The following is a 10,286-nucleotide window of genomic DNA, read 5'->3' on the forward strand; positions in this document are numbered from 1 at the left end:
AAGAGCAGTGTCCAAACACTTTTGGAGCTCAGTCAGCCTTGGTGCTGTGCCCCCTTCCCTGGGGAGGCTGTTGCAGTGCCCAAGCAGCCTGTGGCTGAAGAAGCTTTTCCTTCTATCCAACCTAAGCCTGCACTGGCACATCTTCCCTGCCATTCTCTTGGCTCTTCTCAGTGGCCCCGGGAGTGAAGAGAGTAGTGCATGGCCTTCTGCTTGCCCTCCTGAGGAAGCTGCTGACTGCTAGAGGGTCCTGCCTAGGACATTCCATGTCAAAAAGGCAGCAATGAGAGCAAAGAGAAAGGAGCTGGGACACAGGAGCTCAGGCTTTGCAATGATGAGGATGAGAAGGAAGGCTACTGACACATCCTTGGCAGAAGGATTTTGAACTGGAGCATTGCTTTGATCTCTTTCAGGTGGAAAGGAGAGGCACAATGAAAAGGAAAGCAAGAGCCCAGATTCAGCCGTGAGTTTTGGCCTAGGGTTAAAGCACAGCAAACTGGAGGAATGGCGAGGAGGAGAACTGCTCTTTCAGAGTCAGGCTGGGATTGGTTCAAGCCTGTGGGTGCACAGCAAGGCTCTCTTGACCTTTCTCAAGGTCTTTGACTTGCCTTTCTCACCTCCACCTCCTTCTTCCTTTAGACGCATCAATGTTGGCAGCGACTTTCAGGCTGAGCTCCCAGAGCTGCAGAGCAGAGCACCAAGTGAGGATGAAGAGCCTGCAAGCCTGGTCTGGAAGCCCTGGGGGGAGGATGACTCTGACATGGAAAAACCTGACAGAGGTAGCTTTGCTTCCAGCCCTGAGCTACTTGGGTCTTGAAAAGGCTCCTTTTGCCTAAAAAGGCAGCCTTTTGCAGGCTCTGCTTCTCTCCTTGTCTCGCCCATCTTCCCATGTAGAAGTGTTAGAGGCAAGGAGAAAGAGCAAGCACCTTGCTCTCCCAGTTGGTCAGGGCCGTTTGCCACTGGAAGAGGGGAGATTGGCCCCCACTTCTTCTTACAGAAGCTGCTTTGGAGGGAGAGCCAGCACTGCGTGGGCCCTTGCTTCAGCTGGCCCTGTCTTTGCTCTCCTTTTCATGCTCTCCAAGCTGCTGTCTTTAGCTGCCGGCCTTTCCTTCTGCCTTGCATGGCAGTCTTTGTCCTTGCTGGACTCCAGGCTGACTTTCGGTGGGTTTTTTCTTATGCTTGCAGTAAGAGAACTGTTGGACATGGCCAGCTCCCGTGGCATTCCCGGGGCAGCAGCTAACCTGGAGCGCGCCCTGCACTGCCTGCACCAGGCACGCGGCAGCGTTCCGGTAAGAAGCGGCTGTTTGGGCACAGAGAAGAGGGCACAGGGAATGCAGAGGGCCTGGGCACTGGGACAGCCTTTCCTGGCTGCTCTTGGAAGAAGGGTCTTAACAGGGAGCAGAGCACTTGCTGCCTGCTGGGTCTCCTCCAGCTGCGTCAGGGCTGAGCCCAAAGGGCTCCAGCAGGGAGAATCTCCCTCCTGGAGGCGGCGGCGGCAGAAGGTCCTGCTGCCTTGTAAATGGCCTGGAGATCTGGGTTCTCTAAGACCTTAGGAGGGGAAATTCCCAGAAGCCTCAGTCAGCTGAGGCCATTCTGGCTGCAGGAGCAGCAAAATCCTCAGCTTGGTGAGCAAAAGGCCACTCTTGGGGACCAGGATCAAAGGGTTGGACAGCAAAAACTAGGGACTGGGAGCAAATGACAGTGTTTCACCCACATGGGATAGAGTCGCTTGAATGTCTGGAGAGGCAAAGGAGCTGAAAGGCGGCACCTGTGTTTTTTTTGGCTCATTTTTAATGTGCTGGGGCGGCTAAAGCCTTTTCCCTCTTGATCTTGCAGGAGGCTCTGGAGATGCTGCTCTCAGAGGGGCCTGCAACAGCTCAAGGCCATCCCATGGCTGATTATCATTACGCAGGTAAGCAAAGCAGAGCTTCTTGCGTCCCTGACAGATGCTGCCGTCCCCTTCATTCTTGTGGCAAGGGTTTCTGCTTCAAGAAATTGTGCTTAACACCAGCACAAGGTCTTGTCTCCTCTGTGGGTGGGCAAAGCACCAGCATCTAGTCCTTCAGCTTTACTTGTTTTCCAATCCTTCTCCCCGGGCAATGCCTGCTCTTGTCTTCATGACCTTCTGAGGGAGCAGACACGTACACACACGTGAATGACGGCCTGCGACCATTTTCTTTCGGCAGCCAGTGGGATCTACTTGGTGTGGATCAAGGGATCCCTTTACTAGCCGCTGCTTTTTATTGCCAGGCTCTGATAGATGGACACCTGAGGAGAAGGAGTCCTTCCAAAAGGCTTTCCACACCTACGGCAAGGATTTTCATCTCATCCAGAAGCAGGTAAAGAAAGCCACGGGACATTCTTTACCCGAGCAGATCAGCAGCAGGAAAGCTTGCTTATTTCTGGGAACAAGCACTGGGCTTCAGTCTCTCTCTTCTCAAGTACCACGTATCTTCAAGAAGTAAGAAAAGGGGACATCAAAAGCCTGTGTCAAAAGGATGATCCTGCCTCTCCAGCCCTTTTCTCCAAGCTCTTTTGGAAGATGAAGCTTTATTCTGTCAGACTTGTGGCACAGGTCTGCTGCTGCTTCCACAAGACACTGTGCTGGCATAACTGGAGTGAAGTGGGGAAAGACAAACTCTGCTTGTTGTTGATCTGTGCATTGCGTGTATTAGCACCTAGCATCATACAGGGTTTAAGACATTGCATGATGCCTCTCTTTCCCCAGGTTGATTTCATTTTACACCCTACTCCATTTACTTCATGCTTTTACTTCCTAGTTCACTCCATAGTCTACTTTTTCCCCAGTGCACCCGACACCATTTGCGATTCCTTCTTTTTCTCTTCACAACAGATCCAGACTAAGACCGTGGCCCAGTGTGTGGAGTTCTACTACTCCTGGAAAAAGGAGCATAAACTTGCCAGCACTCTTGCTCAGGTGAGGGGCAAGAAAATGGAGAGGTGCCAGGAAGGTTGAGAAACTGGGAGAAGGGGAGAAAAGCTGCTGGCGAGCCATGCCAGACGCCCCTTTGCCAGGATCACATCGTCCCATGCGCTGGGAAAGGCACAGCAGATGCTGCCCGGGCCTTCCTTGTGCTGCTGCCCTGAAGTATGCAATTCTGGAGCCTAACTTTGACCCAAGAAAGCAGTACCGCCACCAAAATGGGCTTTGACTCTCCAGAGACAGGCTTCTCAAGGGCTGGCAGCCTCGTTGACTCCAATCAGACCCCAAATTCCCCACTGCTTGCTGACATCAGCAATCCAGGCTGCCTTTGTGGATATGCTGCAGATGTTCAGGGAGATTTTCTAGCATCCCAGCATACTCCCCAAGAAGGAGCTGCCAGTGCTGTGGCTCCCCTAAAACGTTCCTTAGCGGCAAAGAGCAATTTGCTTCCCATCATGTGAGAGAGAGAGAGAGAGAGAGAGAGGGAGATCATTTTGGGGACTAGAAAATGGCTAAGCATGTGTCTACCCTAATTGGACGTAATTGAAATGCCATTGCCTAGACATTTGTGGAGGAAAAGCAGAGAGAAATAGATGTTAGGCAGAAAGGTAGAAATAAGAAATGTAGAGCTCTAAATAGCCAGGTCTTTCTCCCACCCCTTTGGCCTGTAGAAAAGAGGAGTATTTTCCTCCAAGCTCTGTGTTGGCAGCCCGCCGCAGCCCATTGGCAAAGGCAGCCGTTTTCTCAGCTCTTGAGGCTTTGGAAGGATTTGCTTAGGCCGATCGATTTTTCTGCTGGATGCTCTGATTTCCAGCTTTGTGAGAGGAAGGAAGCATTGATAAGGACTCTTTGATCTCCAGAGTGTGGGCAAAGCAAGGAGGAGGAAAAGCCCTCCCAGAAAGGAGAACGGGGAGACAGGGAAGAGAAGCCGCAAGAGGGCTCGCAGCGCCCAGTGTCCCTGCTGCCAACCGCGCCAGCCGCCCCCTTCGGCGGGAGGCCCCTTTCCCTGCGGGCAGTGCAAACGGTGCGCAAGTTCCTCCTCTTTCTGCTCAAAGCTGCGCCTTTGGACTGAAACGGGCTGACCCTTTTCAAAGGCACCGCAGGGGAAGCTGGGGGCACCTGCAGCATCGCCCCCGGCAGCCGTGCTCAAGCTTAACACCCACCTCAAACCCAAAGAGCTTAGGTAAAACCCAGCCTTCACAATGAAACCTTGCCGTGCCCCAACAAGACCCAGTTGATACAAGTAGGAATAGATCCATCAAAGCTTGGTTTGATGCTGCTGATCAAATTCAAAAGAGGACGCAGCAAAAGGAGGAAGACATTTCAAGGCATTGAAAGTAGAACCATCAGACTCATGGTGCTGATCCATTGACAAATGTGCCACTGCCCGAAAAGACAGAAATTCATACTCAAACGGAGATCTCGGCACTTGCTTTCATGGTGTGTACTAGCGTCAGCAATGGATGGTTTGTTTCCTATCTTGCAGGGTGTTTGAAAGCATGAAGGAAAGGAACAACCACAGCAGAAGACATCGGCCTCGGAAGGAAGCAGAGCCTCTCCCCAAGAAGAAAAGACTTTGAAATTAGACAACCCTGCAGCTTGTCCAGGGCTAGCAAGAGTTAGGTGTCAACAGGACTCGATAGGAATAGGACTGGTTTTTAAGCTTTTAGTGTAGTTTAAACTTCTACTTAGTTAGTTGACATGATAGGAATCTCCTCAATTTAGTAGTTAAGATCCATTAGTATTATTGGAGATTCATTAGTTTGATTAGATTTCTCAAATAAATTTCAAAGGTTGGGTGTTGTCTATGCTCTGCCTTTTGTCATTTTGCCTTTGTTGAGAGCCAATGGGTCTTTATCATTTAACCAAAGTTTGTTCCATTTTGTCTTTTTGTCTGTATGAAATGACTTTGGCAATGTTTGTTCCATTTGCCTGGTGTTGCAAAGACGGCACTTGCCCTGAGAGTAGAATCTGGGCAGGCGCCACCTCCCCCAGGCCCAGCCCCTTGCTCAGCTGGCAGGACTTCCTGATGTGTGTCTCCTTTACTGCCAGTGAAATACTGCTGGGGCTTCAGCCTTTGATTCCTCAACATCTCAGCTGGGAGTGGAAAGGGAGGCTTTGTTTAATTCACTGAATTGCATCTAGATGAGTGGTCTGGTCTCACCATATTTTCTGGCATAAAGGCAGCGGGTTGAGTCCTTTTTGGAGTCCAGCCAGATAACTTTGTTTCATTTTGGGGGACTGATGGAGCTGACCAGCTTGGAGGACGTTTCTACGCCCTCCGATTCTATCCAATTCCTATCGGCATGCACCACAAAGGCATGGCTAGGTCAGTTTCAGTTTCTCCTGAAAGGACCAGTGTCGCGCTCTGGGCCTCCAGCAATCTCCTTAGCTAAAGCCGAGCGGGTGTGATCATTATCCTCTGACTTGTCACAGCTGGGGCACTTGCGCCAAAGAAGAATCCAAGTCACTCTTTTATTGAGGCCAGCAAATGGCCCTGCCTAGCAAGGCTTTGGTGGCAGGGGCTGTGGAGGGTGGATGGAGAGGGGGCGAGGGAGGGGGCAATTGGCAGGCTGCTTCTGGGAAGCCGAGGCAAGCTTGCCCTTGTCTGATGGAGCCGGTGCAGGTGGGCTTTGGAGGCTACAAAGTATCTGCCTTGCAGTGGGACTTGTTCCAGCTGCCCCCTCAGTTTGCTGGCCAGTGGGTAACATGCAGGCTGGGAAGGAAGCAAGATTGGGACTGAAGCAAGATTTGCTTTTCCTTAAGGACAGGCAGGAAAGCAGCAAAGCTGCCTGGCTTTTGTCATATCGGCGATCTAGGCGTTAAAAGCAATGTGAAGGCCAGCAGTGTGGAAAGGTAATTCTGTTAGTGTTGCTTTCTTAGAGGAATGCCAGAGTCTTTTGGGACAACCACCGAGCTTCTCCAAGGGAGCTGGAAGAGGGATCTAGAAATTCTGCCTGAATGTTTGCTAGAGAAATGCCCGTGTGCTGTCCCTGTGTGTGTGTGTGTGTCCCCCCATCAGTTGGCCTGAAAAAGATCCTGTTTCTCCAAGTTTCAAGGGAGGAGTGATGAGGTGAGAGACCAGCTCAGAGGCCCAAAGGAGGGAAACCATGCAGTGACATTATTGGGCAGCAAAAGGAGAATTGAGAAAGGGGGCAGGATGAATGCCTCCACTTTGAGAGGAAGCTTTGGAGCTGGCTCTGCGCTGGACAACTTGCAAATTCCAGCTCCTCTCAGAGCTGGAGGAGAGCCAGTGGGAGGAGCCCTTCTGGCTCTCCAGGGCAGGAGATGAGGTCTGGGCCCTTGCACAGAGGCAGGCTCCTGTGCACCTTCAGCTGGAGGCACCTTGCAAAGAAGCACTGGGAAGAGCCAGGGCTGTCCCTGCACTGCTTTTGCCCGTCTCATCAGACGACTGAGGAGAAAAGGCCCAATGGGAAGCTTCTCAGAGCAAACTTGCAGCAGAAGGCGGCCCATGCCCCTTTCTGTCCCATGGCTCCCCCGGGGGTTCTAGATGGAATGTTGGGCTGTGCCCATAGCAACCGTCGTTGTCTCCTGCTCCTGCGGCCCTTGCTGGAACGCTGCTGGAGCAGCAGCTGCAGGATCAGCTCCTGGGCTGTCCCTGACCAGCCGCCTTCTGCACTCAGCGCCAGACCCGGCCTCTGCACCGACATCCTGGTCTCCTCGTCTGCCTCTGGGCATCCCCAGAGCACTTGGGAACCGTCCAAGGTAAGAAAATCCCCGTTTGCCCTCAACGCACTAGCACAGGGGCAGGAGGCTCCAGCTGCCTCTCCCACCAAGCACGACACACAGGCTGCGTGCTCACTTTCCCCAGACGAGCTTCCATGTGAAAGCAGGGTGCAGCTTTTGAAAGAATCATGTTGCCTCCAGGGGAAACACAGACCTTTCCATAGAGGACCTAGAGAGGTGTCCCAGTGCAGTTGCAGATCCTCGTCCACGCATCACCTGATTAAACGTTCTTAGCACCCATTTCAGTCCTCAAACTATCTTGTGCTGACCCCAAAACAAATTGTTCCTGGCTGAGCAGGTCAGGGCTTCAGTGTCAACAAATCCCCTTATGCCCTGACTCTGCTCATACCCGCTCCAAAGCTTCAAACAGCACAATGATGCCACTTCTCCTCTGGCATCCCTGTCGTTCAGGGCATGGAAGCATTTGACTGGGCTTCTCCTCAAACACAGGCTTTCAACTTCAAAAACCATCTGGGATCAGCAATTCTTATCTACTTACCTAGTTCCATCGCTTCTAGATCCATTCTATTTTAAGATCTTTAGAGATTCTTTTTTCAGTGCAGGTAGGGCTGGTTCTACCTCATGCTCAGGGGCGGCCGTCAAATGCCATCTCCTCAAGAGCACAATCACAGTAGCACAGAATTTTCTGGCTTGGAAGGGATTCTGAAAGATCACTGAGCCCAACTGCAGGGCCTGCCCGGGGCAGCCTCAACAATCACAGCCTGTGCCCAAGAGCAGTGTCCAAACACTTTTGGAGCTCAGTCAGCCTTGGTGCTGTGCCCCCTTCCCTGGGGAGGCTGTTGCAGTGCCCAAGCAGCCTGTGGCTGAAGAAGCTTTTCCTTCGATCCAACCTAAGCCTGCACTGGCACATCTTCCCTGCCATTCTCTTGGCTCTTCTCAGTGGCCCCGGGAGTGAAGAGAGTAGTGCATGGCCTTCTGCTTGCCCTCCTGAGGAAGCTGCTGACTGCTAGAGGGTCCTGCCTAGGACATTCCATGTCAAAAAGGCAGCAATGAGAGCAAAGAGAAAGGAGCTGGGACACAGGAGCTCAGGCTTTGCAATGATGAGGATGAGAAGGAAGGCTACTGACACATCCTTGGCAGAAGGATTTTGAACTGGAGCATTGCTTTGATCTCTTTCAGGTGGAAAGGAGAGGCACAATGAAAAGGAAAGCAAGAGCCCAGATTCAGCCGTGAGTTTTGGCCTAGGGTTAAAGGACAGCAAACTGGAGGAATGGCGAGGAGGAGAACTGCTCTTTCAGAGTCAGGCTGGGATTGGTTCAAGCCTGTGGGTGCACAGCAAGGCTCTCTTGACCACTTGCCTTTCTCACCTCCACCTCCTTCTTCCTTTAGACGCATCAATGTTGGCAGCGACTTTCAGGCTGAGCTCCCAGAGCTGCAGAGCAGAGCACCAAGTGAGGATGAAGAGCCTGCAAGCCTGGTCTGGAAGCCCTGGGGGGAGGATGACTCTGACATGGAAAAACCTGACAGAGGTAGCTTTGCTTCCAGCCCTGAGCTACTTGGGTCTTGAAAAGGCTCCTTTTGCCTAAAAAGGCAGCCTTTTGCAGGCTCTGCTTCTCTCCTTGTCTCGCCCATCTTCCCATGTAGAAGTGTTAGAGGCAAGGAGAAAGAGCAAGCACCTTGCTCTCCCAGTTGGTCAGGGCCGTTTGCCACTGGAAGAGGGGAGATTGGCCCCCACTTCTTCTTACAGAAGCTGCTTTGGAGGGAGAGCCAGCACTGCGTGGGCCCTTGCTTCAGCTGGCCCTGTCTTTGCTCTCCTTTTCATGCTCTCCAAGCTGCTGTCTTTAGCTGCCGGCCTTTCCTTCTGCCTTGCATGGCAGTCTTTGCCCTTGCTGGCCTCCAGGCTGACTTTCGGTGGGTTTTTTCTTATGCTTGCAGTAAGAGAACTGTTGGACATGGCCAGCTCCCGTGGCATTCCCGGGGCAGCAGCTAACCTGGAGCGCGCCCTGCACTGCCTGCACCAGGCACGCGGCAGCGTTCCGGTAAGAAGCGGCTGTTTGGGCACAGAGAAGAGGGCACAGGGAATGCAGAGGGCCTGGGCACTGGGACAGCCTTTCCTGGCTGCTCTTGGAAGAAGGGTCTTAACAGGGAGCAGAGCACTTGCTGCCTGCTGGGTCTCCTCCAGCTGCGTCAGGGCTGAGCCCAAAGGGCTCCAGCAGGGAGAATCTCCCTCCTGGAGGCGGCAGCGGCAGAAGGTCCTGCTGCCTTGTAAATGGCCTGGAGATCTGGGTTCTCTAAGACCTTAGGAGGGGAAATTCCCAGAAGCCTCAGTCAGCTGAGGCCATTCTGGCTGCAGGAGCAGCAAAATCCTCAGCTTGGTGAGCAAAAGGCCACTCTTGGGGACCAGGATCAAAGGGTTGGACAGCAAAAACTAGGGACTGGGAGCAAATGACAGTGTTCCACCCACATGGGATAGAGTCGCTTGAATGTCTGGAGAGGCAAAGGAGCTGAAAGGTGGCACCTGTGTTTTTTTGGCTCATTTTTAATGTGCTGGGGCGGCTAAAGCCTTTTCCCTCTTGATCTTGCAGGAGGCTCTGGAGATGCTGCTCTCAGAGGGGCCTGCAACACCTCAAGGCCATCCCATGGCTGATTATCATTACGCAGGTAAGCAAAGCAGAGCTTCTTGCGTCCCTGACAGATGCTGCCGTCCCCTTCATTCTTGTGGCAAGGGTTTCTGCTTCAAGAAATTGTGCTTAACACCAGCACAAGGTCTTGTCTCCTCTGCGGCTGGGGAAAGCACCAGCATCTAGTCCTTCAGCTTTACTTGTTTTCCAATCCTTCTCCCCGGGCAATGCCTGCTCTTGTCTTCATGACCTTCTGAGGGAGCAGACACGTACACACACGTGAATGACGGCCTGCGACCATTTTCTTTCGGCAGCCAGTGGGATCTACTTGGTGTGGATCAAGGGATCTGTTTACTAGCCGCTGCTTTTTATTGCCAGGCTCTGATAGATGGACACCTGAGGAGAAGGAGTCCTTCCAAAAGGCTTTCCACACCTACGGCAAGGATTTTCATCTCATCCAGAAGCAGGTAAAGAAAGCCACGGGACATTCTTTACCCGAGCAGATCAGCAGCAGGAAAGCTTGCTTATTTCTGGGAACAAGCACTGGGCTTCAGTCTCTCTCTTCTCAAGTACCACGTATCTTCAAGAAGTAAGAAAAGGGGACATCAAAAGCCTGTGTCAAAAGGATGATCCTGCCTCTCCAGCCCTTTTCTCCAAGCTCTTTTGGAAGATGAAGCTTTATTCTGTCAGACTTGTGGCACAGGTCTGCTGCTGCTTCCACAAGACACTGTGCTGGCATAACTGGAGTGAAGTGGGGAAAGACAAACTCTGCTTGTTGTTGATCTGTGCATTGCGTGTATTAGCACCTAGCATCATACAGGGTTTAAGACATTGCATGATGCCTCTCTTTCCCCAGGTTGATTTCATTTTACACCCTACTCCATTTCATTCATGCTTTTACTTCCTAGTTCACTCCATAGTCTACTTTTTCCCCAGTGCACCCGACACCATTTGCGATTCCTTCTTTTTCTCTTCACAACAGATCCAGACTAAGACCGTGGCCCAGTGTGTGGAGT

This window comes from Agelaius phoeniceus, chromosome Z (assembly GCF_051311805.1).
Source record: "Agelaius phoeniceus isolate bAgePho1 chromosome Z, bAgePho1.hap1, whole genome shotgun sequence".
Lineage (NCBI taxonomy): Eukaryota > Metazoa > Chordata > Aves > Passeriformes > Icteridae > Agelaius > Agelaius phoeniceus.